This window comes from Mytilus trossulus, chromosome 14 (genome assembly GCF_036588685.1).
Source record: "Mytilus trossulus isolate FHL-02 chromosome 14, PNRI_Mtr1.1.1.hap1, whole genome shotgun sequence".
Classification (NCBI taxonomy): Eukaryota; Metazoa; Mollusca; class Bivalvia; order Mytilida; family Mytilidae; genus Mytilus; species Mytilus trossulus.
The window spans coordinates 64,100,114-64,115,640 of NC_086386.1; the positions used below are offsets into that span (position 1 = coordinate 64,100,114).

The window sequence follows — 15,527 nt, forward strand, 5'->3', positions numbered from 1 at the left end:
ATGCTTTTTTGAAATTTTTTATTGATATGGATCTTGTCTGTACACCAGCTTTGATTACTTGTAATATCTTCAATTTTTCACTTATTCTTACAACATTTGTATAAACTTCAAGATTATAAAAAACCGGTTTTTTTCTAAAGTGAACATTGATTGGTTAAATATTTCCCAGTGTGTTTGAATTTGTTGGTTAGCTTTTTGGTCATGAATGTGTGTCTCTAATATTTAATTAACTGTGCATTTGTATTCAGATATCGCAGATCAAATTTATTCGTTCATTGTGTAATCATACGTTTTTTGATTGAGTTAAGTCTGCCAATTGATATTTTATCGTATGTTTTTCTATTTTGTGATGTTATGCTATTGTTTCAGAAAAAGGGAGAAGGTTTGTGTCCATTAAAACGTTTAATCCCGCTGCAAATGTTTGCACCTGTCCTAAGTCAGGAATCTGATGTACAGTAGTTGTCGTTTGTTTATGTAATATATACGTGTTTCTCGTTTCTCGTTTTGTTTATATAGATTAGACCGTTGGTTTTCCCGTTTGAATGGTTTTACACTAGTAATTGTGGGGCCCTTTATAGCTTGTTGTTCGGTGTGAGCCAAGGCTCCGTGTTGAAGGCCGCACTTTAACCTATAATGGTTTACTTTTTAAATTGTTATTTGGATGGAGAGTTGTCTCATTGGCACTCACACCACATCTTCCTATATCTATATATATTGGTGACTAAAATTCTGTACAATAAGACGTAAAAATCACCCTACTCATAGTTACTATTGTAACAATTCATAAGCGAACATGTTTAACATGGTTCCATAACAAATCCAAACACGTGATCGGTAAAAATACCAAGATGTAGCTTAAAAATTACGTCATGACTTCTAGCTTTTCCGAAAAACACACTCATCTTAAAAATCGAGCCAAGTAACAGTTACCTTCAGTGATATCATTTCATAGATCAAAAGGAGGAATACATAAAATTTGAAGATTTCATAACATTGGTTGCATTTCCATGATGGTTATTAAGGCAAAGAACATATATATTGATATAATGTTCCCAGTTGAGGCTAAACTAGTCAAAAACATACATGACAGAATACTATCTCACTCAGTATGTGTGTGCTTCATTTATCTCCTAAGAGTAATTCCTTGTCAAGTTGACCCTTAAAAACTAATATCAAAAACATGATAACGGAGGCATCCCATAAATCGGTGTACAGTTTAGATTGCAAGTGAAAAAAATATCAAAGCCTCAGACATGGAGAGAAAAACGTCGACAATGCTGCTTTGTAGCAAGAACAGGTAAACTTTATATTTTCCAATGATGTAATTATATATAATTGTTCTAAATATGCACCATAGCCCTTGGCTAGCGAAGAAGTGCTTTTTATAGAAATTTACATGACTTATAAATGTGTATATACTTTACGCCAAAAGGTAAAAACACATATTTCTATACATATTAGTTTTAAATACTTGGCAGGAGAAGATATAAAGAATGACGACACATTCTATTTGAAGTTTCTTTAAAATAAGATTTTGTTTATGTTCTACATCTACGTATATAAACTAAAAGAGTGGTGAAGCAGATGTTTCATTGGCAATTAAAATTTAGATTAACAAATACTTTATTTCTAACATTGGGCAATGTCGACAGGTTAGTCTTGGGAATGGTTATGTTTTAAAGGTAGACGAATAGATACTTCAAAATAGTATCAATTAGTCTATATATCAAAAATGTTAAACATGCATTATTAATACAAAAAAAAATAACACGATATTATATATATATATTTTTCAACAATATAAGGTATTTTATATTCATATGATACTGTCCCCGTAAAGTGCGATTTTTTTTCAGATTTTTCCGTAAAATTTGTTATTTTTAACTCTAGTAAAAGTCGTCTTAAACTTGTGAAAAAAAATAAAGATCAAGATCAAGAGAAAACGAAAATAAAACCTCGAACACAGGTTTTTTAAACAAAACTGCTAAAGTAAAACTCAATCAAAATAATAAACTCATCATAGATACCATGATAAAATCATTATATTTACGCCAGACGCGCGTTTCGTCTACAAAAGACTCATCAGTGACGCTCCAATCAAAACATGTTTAAACGGCTAAATAGAGTACAAAGTTGAAGAGCATTGAAGACAAAAAATTCCAAAAGTTTTACCAAATACAGCTGAGGTAAGCTATAACTGATGTAGAAAAGCCTTACTTTTAAAAAAAAATTAAAGTTTTGTTAACAGCTTATTTATAATTCTGAACATATCAATGATAACTCAAGTCAAACCACCCTAAAGCAAACCTATTTAAATTCTGCATGCATATACTTCGTAATTAACGTAACATAAATAAAAGTTGTGAATATTTACCACTTACCTGAAAAACGTTTGCATCTTCTAACATAAATTTTAACTACTAACAATTTGATTCAATCACTATAGAGCATAATCTTACATATCTGTTCACAGATTTGATGAGACTAATTGTATGGTTCACAAGTTTTATTATCTGACGCAGTTTTTAGGGATAGAATAGGATAAATTTAGTAGTCCAATCATTGAATTATTCCTAAGATTTTCATTACGACAATAAGCCTTGGCAATATCTATTAATTTGCAACGAAAGGATTCTAGAGCCACCTGCCAGTGGATTTTTTATCAAAATTTTTTAATTTATGTAAATATTAGATTTAAAAACGATCTGACTTCAACACCACATAGTGAATTATACGAAAAAAGGAATGAATGCTGTAAACATATGTTCAAACAAGCACATCCTAGCGATAGAGTGAAGGCTACAAACACGCCATGTTCTTATTGTGCTTTGTCTTAAGCATGAATCTGTAGTTAAGTGGTCTCGTTGGTTATTATCTGTTATGATTGTATTTGCTTAATGTTATTAATTTAAGATTGGTTATCTCTTTAAGTTTTTCACATTTTGTTATTCCTATGCTTGTTATGGCTTGCTATGTGCTTCATTGACAATTTTACTACATTTTCATATTTGTTTAGTGAAAACATCGGAATAATTATATCTTCAAATGAGGTTCGACAAGATATACTGGTCAACAAAGGAAACTATACAAGACTATGTTATTTCCATACATGAGGAAATTGGATACAAGATAACAAGCAGAAAGGTCACCCAATTTGTCTATTGTTTACACAGTGGTATTCTCTCATCACAATCATTGATGTAAAGTAGGAAACACGAAATGTTTAATTACGCATAACTCGTATTTTAACTTGAGACTTGACACATAAACATTGTCTTTAATTTGACCCCTTTGTTCAATAACACGGTATTGTTTTTTACTTTCCAATTTGGTCAGCTTTTCTTAATCATACGTTTTTTAGATAATTATTTTAATTGGTAAATTTTAAACAGTATATCTGGGTAGTAAACATTTCGTGATGTTTGGTTAACATGGTTAATTAAATCTAATCCCTAAAATTTTGTCAAATATTCAGAAAGTCCTCTATAACAATAAAGTCAAAATTGTAAAACCTGTGTTCGACTAGAGGGTATTAGAGTTGTCGTCAAACAAAACTATTAACTAACTATATTTTGTTGGCTAATTTTTAAGAATTGTATTTATATAGTCTAAACTACTGCTTCAGTGTAGGCTTTAGCTTAAACAGTTAACTTTGTGATAGTTTATAGCTATTGGTTTGCATGTTGTATATTGCATGCTAAATTTGGTTTGTTATTGTATATATTTCAATATTCAGCGAAAGCTCATCAGAGCTTATGTTTCAATTGTCTTTAAATATGTCAAATCAAAAAAGAGATATAAGTATATCTTATATATAACAAGCAATTAAAAACAGTTTTCAATAATAAAAAGAATTCTTTGATGTTTATTAAAATAGAATTACAAATTATAATGTTATTACACAATATTATTAGATTATATCATGGGTGGGTCATAAGATCTGAAGTCATCCATAATTTATTTACATCAAATATATACAGTCACGAAAAACTAAGTAAGTTGTGCATCAGTTGTGCGAACGTATCTTTCAACTGAGACTACAATACCTATAGTACTCTTCCATTCTCAATTTTAGCTTTATAACTATAATAGTCTCAGCTCTCGAATAGTATAGGAATGTGATCAAATTTTGTATAAGCTTTTTATCGTCTTCCATATCTATTTGGTACATATCTAATTACTATTGTTATTTTTATGTGTATAAGGGGTGTTTTTATCATTGAGCTTACTTTATTTTTAAGGAAGAATTAGAGGCGGAAGATATCTTAAAATAGGACATTCAAAATTCATACAGTATATTTCAATAACGTTGGAAGCCTCCCGTGGCCGTCCTTGGTTCAGCTATATACCGTACGTAAGATCATCTATCATGTGGCTTTCAGGATTTTGATAACGTTGGACGCCTCCCGCGCCGTCCTTGGTCAGCTTAAGATCATTCATCATGTGGCTTTCAGGATTTTGATAACGTTGGACGCCTCCCGCGCCGTCCTTGGTCAGCTTAAGATCATTCATCATGTGGCTTTCAGGATTTTGATAACGTTGGACGCCTCCCGCGCCGTCCTTGGTCAGCTTAAGATCATTCATCATGTGGCTTTCAGGATTTTGATAACGTTGGACGCCTCCCGCGCCGTCCTTTGTCAGCTTAAGATCATTCATCATGTGGCTTTCAGGATTTTGATAACGTTGGACGCCTCCCGCGCCGTTCTTGGTCAGCTTAAGATCATCCATCATTTGGTTTCCAGGATTTTGATAACGTTGGACGCCTCCCGCGCCGTCCTTGGTCAGCTTAAGATCATTCATCATGTGGCTTTCAGGATTTTGATAACGTTGGACGCCTCCCGCGCCGTCCTTGGTCAGCTTAAGATCATCCATCATTTGGTTTCCAGGATTTTGATAACGTTGGACGCCTCCCGCGCCGTCCTTGGTCAGCTTAAGATCATCCATCATGTGGCTTCCAGGATTTTGATAACGTTGGACGCCTCCCGCGCCGTCCTTGGTCAGCTTAAGATCATCCATCATGTGGCTTTCAGGATTTTGATAACGTTGGACGCCTCCCGCGCCGTCCTTCGTCAGCTTAAGATCATCCATCATTTGGCTTCCAGGATTTTGTCAATTGTTAAGAATATTCAATCACGTTTAAATGAAGGTTAAAATTAAAGCCAACTATGTATAGATATTGATGGGAGCAATTATGAAAAGTGGTTTAAAGAAATATAAAAAAAATATGTATAATAAACACATTGTCATCTGATAATGTATCAAACTGTATTAGTAAATAAATCATGGATAGCGGTGCAAAAAAATGGTCACTGACAGGGTGATATATCCTCGAGCAATAAAGAGTTTAGCAGTGGTTGAATCTAGTGGAAGTAAATCGTAGAATCTTTACAGAGTCTAATATCAAGAAATTGGATTCTCATGCAATTAAGTAGATTTAAACGCTTCTCTTATATGTTGTCTGCTTACAAGCTCTGTTAAATATAACGATTTTTAAGCTGCGTTTATGCAAAATTAATGTTGAACTGATTTTACTGCTTTACGTTGAAATGAAGATCTAAGTTTTATTTTGCTGTAAAGATAATGTAAATGGATTATAGTGAATTATCACAGACGTCAAATTTAAAACGGGCATTACCTTCAATTATGTATGTTAATAGATTATGATCAAACATGCTTGGGACTTACAAGGTAAAACCCAGACGTTATCGCGATCCTTACTTAACGTACGAAAATCACTTAAAATATATATGGATATAAATGTTGACTTGCGGCGTGTTTCTATGCATTCTTGTTAACCAGACTCTTTTAACAACTGTCGTTAGTAAAGCCAAAAAATAAAGCACAATGAATCAGATAAACGCTCTTCAAAGGTACCAGGCTTCTACATAAAAGATTAAAAAAATCCGAACTCCATGAAAAGTCTCTTATGAAATGGCAAAAAAAAAAGCTCAAACACATCAAACCAACTGAACACAACTGTCATATTGCTGACTTTGTTAAGGTATTTCTTTATGCATAAAGTGGTGAATAATACCTGGTTTATAATTTGGAATACCTGACCCAACCACCAGTACAACCGTTAACAATATGTGTCAGACGCAATTCAGGGATAGTTATTGGTACTCCACTAATTCTAGTTCCTACAATTTTAAACTCAGTCGTCTAAAAAGACAATCCGTCGCTGTGGAAAAATTAAGTCTTTTAAAATAACTGTGTGCAGCGATAGCAAAAAAGGTTAAAAATGAAAGGTCATCACATAGAAATTCATAACACAAATTTTTAAAGAACAATATTGCATAAATAGATGTCGCAAATACAGATTTTGCATAGCCCGGCTTCGTTTGGTTCCTTCATTCTTATATAAAAGAAATTATTTTTTAATGCAAAGAGTCAAATTTTACAACGTCTGCTTAAAAACCCACTTACATGCTCTGGATAATAAAATATTTTTTAAGCTTCATTCATGAAGAATTAATAAGGAAGTCAGTTTTAGTACTTTACGATAAATTCCTTATAAAATTTAGTTCGCTGTAAAAATAATGTTAATGGATTGCAATGAATTATTCCAGACATAAAATTTGAAACGGCATACATTTCCAATTGTGTGTGGATTTAATTCAAACACACTCGAGACTTAAAAGGTGAAACTAGCTATCCACATTTCATTTATGACAAAAGCTTGGTTCATAAACACATACCACCAGGCATTTTTTTCCAAAGGAATTTATAAATATGCATCTTTTAGAACCTTAAATGATGTGCACCTACATAAGTCAGTTGTTTTGTGATTATTTGTCTGTATTTAAAAAACTGTATTGCTTCTGTTAGCTCCATGTTATAATTCGCTTTTTAAATAAACATACACAAAATATCTACTATATACAATTGACGTTTACGCGTATTGCCCATGTGAACAGATGCTACCTTTTATAATTGAACAACTTGGTCACGTTTTACAATTTACAAACGGAGACCAGGAGAAAATCATGAAGATCGAATGTTTCGTAATGCAATCCCTATAATGCTCTTTAAATGAATCAATTTTAATTGGTCGTTACTTAGAATTGGTCTATAAAACAGGCGATTAACATTAATTTTCTGATAAATGCCCTTTTGCAAGGAAACAGTTTTAACGGGTATTAGCCATAAAAACCAAATAAAGTTCGCCTAAAAAGTCAAATATGCACTGGGTTGATTTTATTATTCTTCGTTGATCGCTTTTTGTATTTCTGTCACATGTGTTTTTATAAAAAAAAATATCTTTTGATTTTATGAAATGTTATTTGCAGGTTTTTTGTCGCCAACGTAACTGCACTAAATTCCGATTTACAGACTTAAAATGTTGAAGAATATACACTCTAGTATCGTTGGAATGATTTATTTTGAACAAAATTAACTTTTAAAAAGTAAAATAAAAAAAATACTCAATTCCAAGGAAAGTTCGAAAGGGAAAGTCCCTAATCAGACGGGAAAATCAAATAATAAAACATATCAAACAAATATAGCCAACTAATGTCATATTCCTTACTTGGACCAGGCATCTTCAAATGTAGAAAATTGTGGATTGAACCTGGATTTATAGCGTTAAACCTCTCACTAAAAGTCTTTATAGAATATTAATTGATTGTTGATAGCTTAACATTAATAGACAAAAATGCCATGCATAACGGCACAATGAACAATTTTAATACAACTAAAAGATGTAGCATTAAGGTGATGTAAAGAAGATAGTTAGGGACAAAGGGATATACTCTGCTATTTTTTTTAAATTATCAGAACGTTTTCTTTGTAATACTTTAAAAGTTTTAAAACGTAAAATAACAAAAATTCCGAACTCCGAGGAAAATTATAAACATGAAATTCATACGAAAATGACAAAATTTAAGCTTTAACATATCAAACGCATGAATAACAACTGTCATATTCCTGACCTGGTTTTATAGCTAGTTAAACCTGTCACTTGTATGACAGTCGCATATGATTCATAGTACAATTTCCCAGCACGAGGGATGACATCCCAATTCCAACAATGTATGGTCGAGTATTTATATATCTAACACTATACAAATAAAACATAGCTCAGAGGTTGATAGAACAGATTGTTACCCCGAGAAAGCATTGACAATGCTTTTTCGAGGGGTACCAATCTGCTCCATCACCCTCTCAGCTATGTTTTATTTAATTTATCATACTAAATGTCCTATCATTATTGTTGTTTACAGAATATTTTTTTTAAGTATTTTCTATGTCGTCACGTACATAACAACGTTACGGATATAAAAAAAACAAGCAATATGTTTTATTTTTTTATTTTGAAAGTAAAATAATAAAATATAAGCCAAAATGTAGAACTTAAGCAATGTTTTTAATTACTTGATGTAAATTCAATTCATTGTCTTTTAAATTATGGGTTTTTGATTGGTCTAGACGAGAGAGTATATTTAAAAACAATTGTCACCCGCTCATAACTCTTTTTAGAGTGGCTCTTGTATGTTTTATGATTTTGTTTTATCAACTATTTGTATGTTTTATATAATGAAGAGGTGAGACTTAAATAAAATATTGTCTTGTCTTGTCTTGTCTTGTCTTGTGATATTATAAATTAACGCATTGTAATACTAGTGGTATCTATGATTAGTTTACTTAACATGGACTGCAGGCTTCCGGGTAGCCCTAATTTCATATTTTTCCTGTGAACCCGTTTCTCAAGAAGGTTTCACGGGTCTGATAGAAACATTTGTTTCATATATCTTTGTTGTAAAGCGCCCGATTCTTACCACGGATGAAATATGTCTGTGATAAGGCATATGATTTACATATGATAACACTATAAAATGCATGAAACGCTCGCATTGCACACTAAAAGTTAGCATTAATATAATGAAATTCTATAGCTCAAATAAACTAACTTTGATTGCATGATAAAAGATTTACAAACGAAAATGCGGAATAAAACACTCATTATAAACATATATAATTACATTAGATGTAAGTTTCATTATAATACGTTATTCTGATTGGCTACCATGTTATTCCGTAAACAATTGCATCAGACAATAACATTTATCATGCATGATGACACGAGGTCCGACAAAAAAGTGCACAGGTGAATTAAATAAAACTGGATAAAAATCGTGTTTTCATGATTTTAGCTAAACAAAATGTAATTATAAGTATTGAATACTTCTTTTTGAAACTTTATAGGGTTGTAAAAGCGTTGACCGTGCGTACATTTTTAGAATGAGGCGCTTCCGCGCTTCATACAAAATGTACTTCGGTCAACGCTTTTACCACCCAATAAATTTACAAAAAGAAGCATTCAATTCTTAATTAAAATGTTTGTTTAATATGTAAAACGCCTGATTCTATTAAACTTAAGCTTTTTTTATATAGAAACACGTTTTACAGATTTTCATATGAAACATTCGCAAACTTTAAGCTTATTGTGTGTGGAGTAAAGATTTCGAAAGTTGTGTTTAAAACAGAAGAAGCTGCAAAAAAAATCGCGTTTCAAAATGAATGAAATGCACCTTCTTTAATTCTGTTATGTTATCTCAACAGAGGAGTGAAAAAAAAATCATCAAAGGTACCAAGCTTATCATTAAGTACACAAAACACAGTCTCTACAAAGACATATATGTGTCGCTCGATTAAACTAAGTTAAAAAATGTATACTATTGTCAACAAACAAGGAAAAGAAATTTGATCGGAAGTAGAATAAATCTAAGTGTATTTTAAAAATTAAACTATTTTCAAAATCTAGAAAAAAAACCGAGATCAGGTTAAAGTTACGAAGTAATCAAAAACAAAGGAAATGAGCTTTCTGCTACGTGTATCTACTTTTGCATATACATTACGGAGTGGTTGTAATGAGATGGCAACCACCCAAGGAGAACAGGATAAAAAGCTAGCCTATAAACGATAGTATCCTCGAAATAAATACCATTCTGACATTTCGTAGTCGAAATTTAGAAACATGCAATTCTATCATAAGATATGCCAAAAACGAACAATGGTTCATTGGTAAAACAAATTGATCAAGGTAAAGGTCATTCTTATAATTAACGGATTACTGCAAAACTGACACAGAATTAGAAAAATCAAGAAGCTTAACCTGAAGGCATATGTCAAATTAATTAACATGCATGCCAAAAAGTTCAATATTATATATAAAGGAGGAAACTTCCACTCTTGAGATATCATACAAGTTTTTTATTAAAGGAACTACAACGAAACTCAGTAGAATTACATCCTTACGGATTTAGAAAGATTCATTTTCTCAAGTATATGAAGCTGCAATGACACCTCGTCCTTTCAATAATTTAAGCAAATCAACACCGTCTAGAATCGATGAGTCCTGTAAAGTACTTCCGATGTGTTTCCTACCTAGTATAGATTTTGTATTATTTACAAGTACACGAAGATTCGAAACATACACAACTTACTATTGCATTATCACTTACTCTCGTCTTATCGCCTCCTTTTTATGGTTATGTTGTTCTTTTATCTTATATATTATTTCATATATTTGCTTTCCTATTGCGTTTTCGTTATTATCGAGTGTTTTTGTATATAAATATTTTTTGGGAGAGGAGAGGATGTAAGTAATGTTGTCACAATTTGAGTGCAATGCCTTTTGACATTAAAAATGGTAGTATTTATATACATTAATCAAATGTCCACCTACACATATTGAATACATAGCTGAGGCAATATAAAATTAATAACATGTAGTGTACGATCACTGGCGTCACAATAGATGCAGTTTTTGGATTTATGAAGCGTTTTTGTAAACATACAAAGTTGTCTTATTGGCACTAATACTACAACTTCATATATCGATATACATATATATCGAGACAGAGCGAAATTTTGGTTAAGTTTTAGATATTTAATTGACACGCGAATACAGAGCATGTGCAAAAATAAACGAAAACATTTACCACCATGTTCGTCCACAGCATCACCTTTCTTGTAAACAATTGTGTAGTCAGTAATTACATGTGCTCGATATTTCTATCTAACAAATATGTTTGAAAATTAATGTCTTTTTCGTAGATAAAGATTGTGTATATGCATTATCGGAAAATTAATGATTTATTTAAACAAACAGGACGAAAAATATAGGCAACAGTAGTATACCGCTGTTCGAAACTCATAAATCGATTGAGAAACAAAAATCCGGAAAAGCGATGAATAATCATTCGACATTAGAAGCTTAAGTTGTTTTAATCCAAACACTGCCTCTGATTTTTCACAGAAAGCAACATAGTTTCAACGCGGACCGCGAATATAAACAAAAAATTAACTGTTACGCACAACGCAATATCCACCTTACCACCTGCTCAACAAGAGACTTTATTTGCACTTGTATAACACCAAAAATCATGTACCTTTCATTTGACATTAGTTGGCTGGTTGCAGGATAAAATATTGTAGTCATGCTTTCTTCAAACGTAAAAGCCCTGTCAATATACTTCATCATGTTTTTAAAATCTTACGGTTCAAACTTTGATTAAAGGGGTTTATCAAAAAGCAATGCCCGTCAATTTTATACTTGTTTTGCTTTCTAACTATATTAATTGAGCGTCTTGTGTAGACATAATGCGCGTCTGGCGTATCAAGTTATAAGCTTGGTTCCTTTGATAACTGTTATAAGCTGTTTTATGCACTAACCTTTGAGCATAGCAAACCATACGTTTGCTTTGTGTTATATCCAATATCTACTGAATAAGTTCCTAAGTTTAACATAGCCACCCAGATTTCCCGTCTACTGTAAATACTATAACGCTTTCCAAGCAAATGCACATTATATTTTAGACGTACATTTTTTAAATACCACCTGTAATTAAAGACACCCGATCACATTTGACTATATTTGTAAAATTGTTCCATTAGGTCAGTTATATATTTCTAAATGTGATTATCAACACTGTGATCATCAAACACATATCGTTATTTCAAAATAAAACTTATAAAATAGTTATCAAAGGTACCAGGATTATAATTTAATACGCCAGATGCGCGTTTCGTCTACAAAAGACTCATCATTAAACAGCACTTGACACTAAACATAATAAGGTCGGAACACTTTTTACCAAATTGAGGGGAAGAATTAGAATTCATCACAACAGTGACATACACGGGTATTAAAAGGATTAGCAGCTTCCAAACGTGAAGTATTGTTTCAAGGTGAAAAAATATAAAAATTAAACTAATTTCAAAGCAGTCAGAGAAGTTTATGACTCAAAATTACGACTCTTTACCAAAGTTCACTCATAAGTTTTGTCGTTTTCCTGTTTCTTTTATTCTTCTTTCCTGTCTTATTTTTTTCTCTTCTTGTATAATTCGAATGACTATAATTACAGAAACATATTAGTTAAATCGAAAATATTTAATTAATTTCATTTGTGATCATTAATAACTAATGGATTCTAGAACTCTAATCTTAAAATATCTTTTTTCTAATTAAAATCTTCAAGAAAGCAGCACCACCATTCTAAGTAACACAATATAAATTTCAGACTTACCTGATTAAATTCTTTCCCAATTTAATCCCATTAACCATGTAATATCACATTCTGTAAATGAAGAGGAAAAATCAATGTTTATACATTATATATAAGAAAATCTCTGACGATTCCAAAGCAGTAGATACCAATTAACTTTGACCACTAAGATGGTGAATCTGTCAACCAATCGCTTTAATCAAATGATATTTCTGAAAAATTATTGCAATATATGAACCAAAGCAGCCAGTGTCACTGAAAAAGATGTTTGGCGGGTAATTGTATCGACTGATGTGTTTTATTTTAGAATCAGACGATAGTAATGTATTGAATACTAAGTAAAAGAATTGAAAATATTGACGCTTTGAATGTTAAACTTTACATTTGATATGGTTTTCTATTTTTGAAATGAATTGCGAAAAAAAACAATTTGACGTAAAAGTTAGATAGACGTTATTCGGGGTTGAACTGTAACTGTAAAACATAAATCTTCCATGAAAAATAATTGCTTAGAACAATACGGCACTGATTTGTATTTTTCATCAAATTTGATTCTGTAAGCTTTCTTTGAATGTCAATTACACATTCATCGTTCAATAGCGTTCACTTAATAGAACTTCTCGACCATCGATAGGTTGCTTTGATATGACTAAGGTCAACCAAAACATATAACCGAAACTTCAGTTTATTGAAACATTGGTTTAGAAAGTGCCAAATATTTGAACTAAAAAAGTCTTAAACTTTGCAATTCAGTAATCGGATCTGAAATTTGAGTGATAAAGAAAAACAAATTTGGACAATTTTGGATTGCCATGGCAAATTGCAAGAACGTATTTGTGTGCGTAATTTTTAAAGCAAATTTCGCTGAATTTGTTTGTGCGATTTCATTTATTTTTTGTTTCGGAATTCATTTTAAAGACGACGGATGCTTGGCATATTCGCAACGATTTATAAACCTTACTTTTTCTATTCGTAAATGTCGCGAAAATATATAGGTGTAAAGCATCTTGGAGTAAGAAACTTCTCACAACAAGTTATTCAAGGACAACTCCAAAAGCGTTGGTATGCCCGTCTTTTGCAACATTATGCTTGCCAATCTGCGCGAATTTGTCTTTGATATTTTTGACGCTATTTCTAACAATGCAATATTTAAATTGAAAAAAAAAATCCTACAAGGCTTTTATTATTAGATATCTCCGTAGTAGCAGTTATTCTGAAAAATCGCAGCTTATTTCCATGACCCGAGATTAACACAATAGTAACAACATAAATCATATTCTGTAATAAGTTGTGTCAGTTTGTGATCAATCTATCACCCAATGAGATATGAGCAATATCTGGAAATGACTGATTGTTATTGTTATTCATTCAACTGTTCTGTGGTTTATCTTGACTGATTACATTTAACTGGAGAATTAGATACAATTGTACAGATTTTAACATACAATTTATGTGAATATTCCTGATGATAGTAGCACTTTCACGTTATTAAAAATCAAGCGTCAAACATTTATAGAAGTTGGTGCTTTATAACAAACACTAGTTCACAATCGCAATTATTTTGTTTTAGATTAAGTAAATGATTGATTGTTGTTTCCTTAACCATGAAAATATTATATTGACGGTATAATATTTTGGGCCTTAATTGGTTTAACGATAAGTGGCAACTTTTCAATGCATAATTAGAGGGATGCATTAGGCCTATGAGTGTATTTCTTTCCAACACAAATGATAAAGATTTTGAACTTGGGAAATCAATGATAAACTCAAAGATAGATTATTCGTCGATAAAGAAAGACTGTCACTGTCAACCCCTGATGGTCCACTTAGGGTTACCCTAGCAGTTGTCAAAAAGGAATAACGACCAGATAGTATGCTTTACATATTGTATTGCATTGTATAATTGTTTTGCCCTTATGGGTGTAATTTTGCAATAAAGATTATGTATTTAACAGTAAATTCGGTCTAGGAGATATTATCGATATCAATTCCGTAGGTGTAGCATCAGAACGCAATTTTAAGAACTGAATAAGTCTTGAAATATTTTTTATTGGTTGTGAATTTTTCATTCGAAGCGCAAATGTGCTTAGATCAATGCTTTTTCGCCCCATTTAAAGCATTCAATTCGTAACACAAAACGATAGCATTCTGTCGTTCAACATCCTCAAGCCACCCGTTAAATATCATTTTTTTTACTTCATTATTTTTTTATTTCGCCAAGTGTTAGATTTGACATGACGAACTGTGACCCCTGCTTATACAAAGCCATGTCGTCATTACAAAGTTTGAAACGACGGAAATTTGAATCAAACCGATGACATTTTCATATTCAATATGACGAAAACTTACAACAAAGGCGATAATAGTTTTCAAACCGCAAACATATTCACATCAGGCAAAACGTTGATAGAAATACGCCTATAGATATATACATTTAATGCATATGCTGGTATGATAACATTGAATATACATCATTGATAGTACTTACCTATAACATTTGGTTTAACTTTTAATAAGTTGTATTCCTTTCACTTTGTGATTCAGAATTGATTCCATGACCAAACAATATTTGATTTATATCTCCTAGTAGAATTACAAGAATTTGTCTTAAAAATGCAAGAAATACAACAGATAATAAAATGCAATTTTCAGGTTTAAATACGCTATAAAAATACAGTAAAAACTATATCTGATTCATGGCATGTGCATTATTTGAAACAATAACTTCAGTGCATATAATACGAATCATTCTAAAAGCAAAGTACCAACTGATTGCCCTATCGTCGATTTTGCTATTTTTACCAATTATTTTCTTGAATGGCGTTGTTAATAATCTGTTTATAGAAAAGCTGATGTTGTCTTATACACGCGCACTATCTATTTATTATTTTACCGTCCTTGAAAACACAGAGGGTCTCATGAGGACAGATTGTGCTTACATAAAACACTATTCATAATGCTATCCAGAAGAAGATTTAAAAATGATAGGGCAACCAATCACTGATAACTAGCCTTTTG

The 15,527-nt window shown here is 31.7% G+C and overlaps 1 protein-coding gene across 1 annotated transcript in view; it reads right to left on the reverse strand.

Annotated features, from left to right (window-relative positions):
* Window positions 1–15,132, reverse strand: part of LOC134696511 (G-protein coupled receptor moody-like) — a 29,675-nt gene extending 14,543 nt beyond the window's left edge. The window contains exons 1-2 of the mRNA XM_063558346.1: window positions 14,998–15,132; window positions 12,531–12,581 (exon numbers count right to left, since the gene is read on the reverse strand). The gene's annotated coding sequence lies outside the window, so the exon portion shown is untranslated. The remainder of the gene's footprint in view (window positions 1–12,530; window positions 12,582–14,997) is intronic.
* Between the last annotated feature and the right edge of the window lie 395 nt (window positions 15,133–15,527).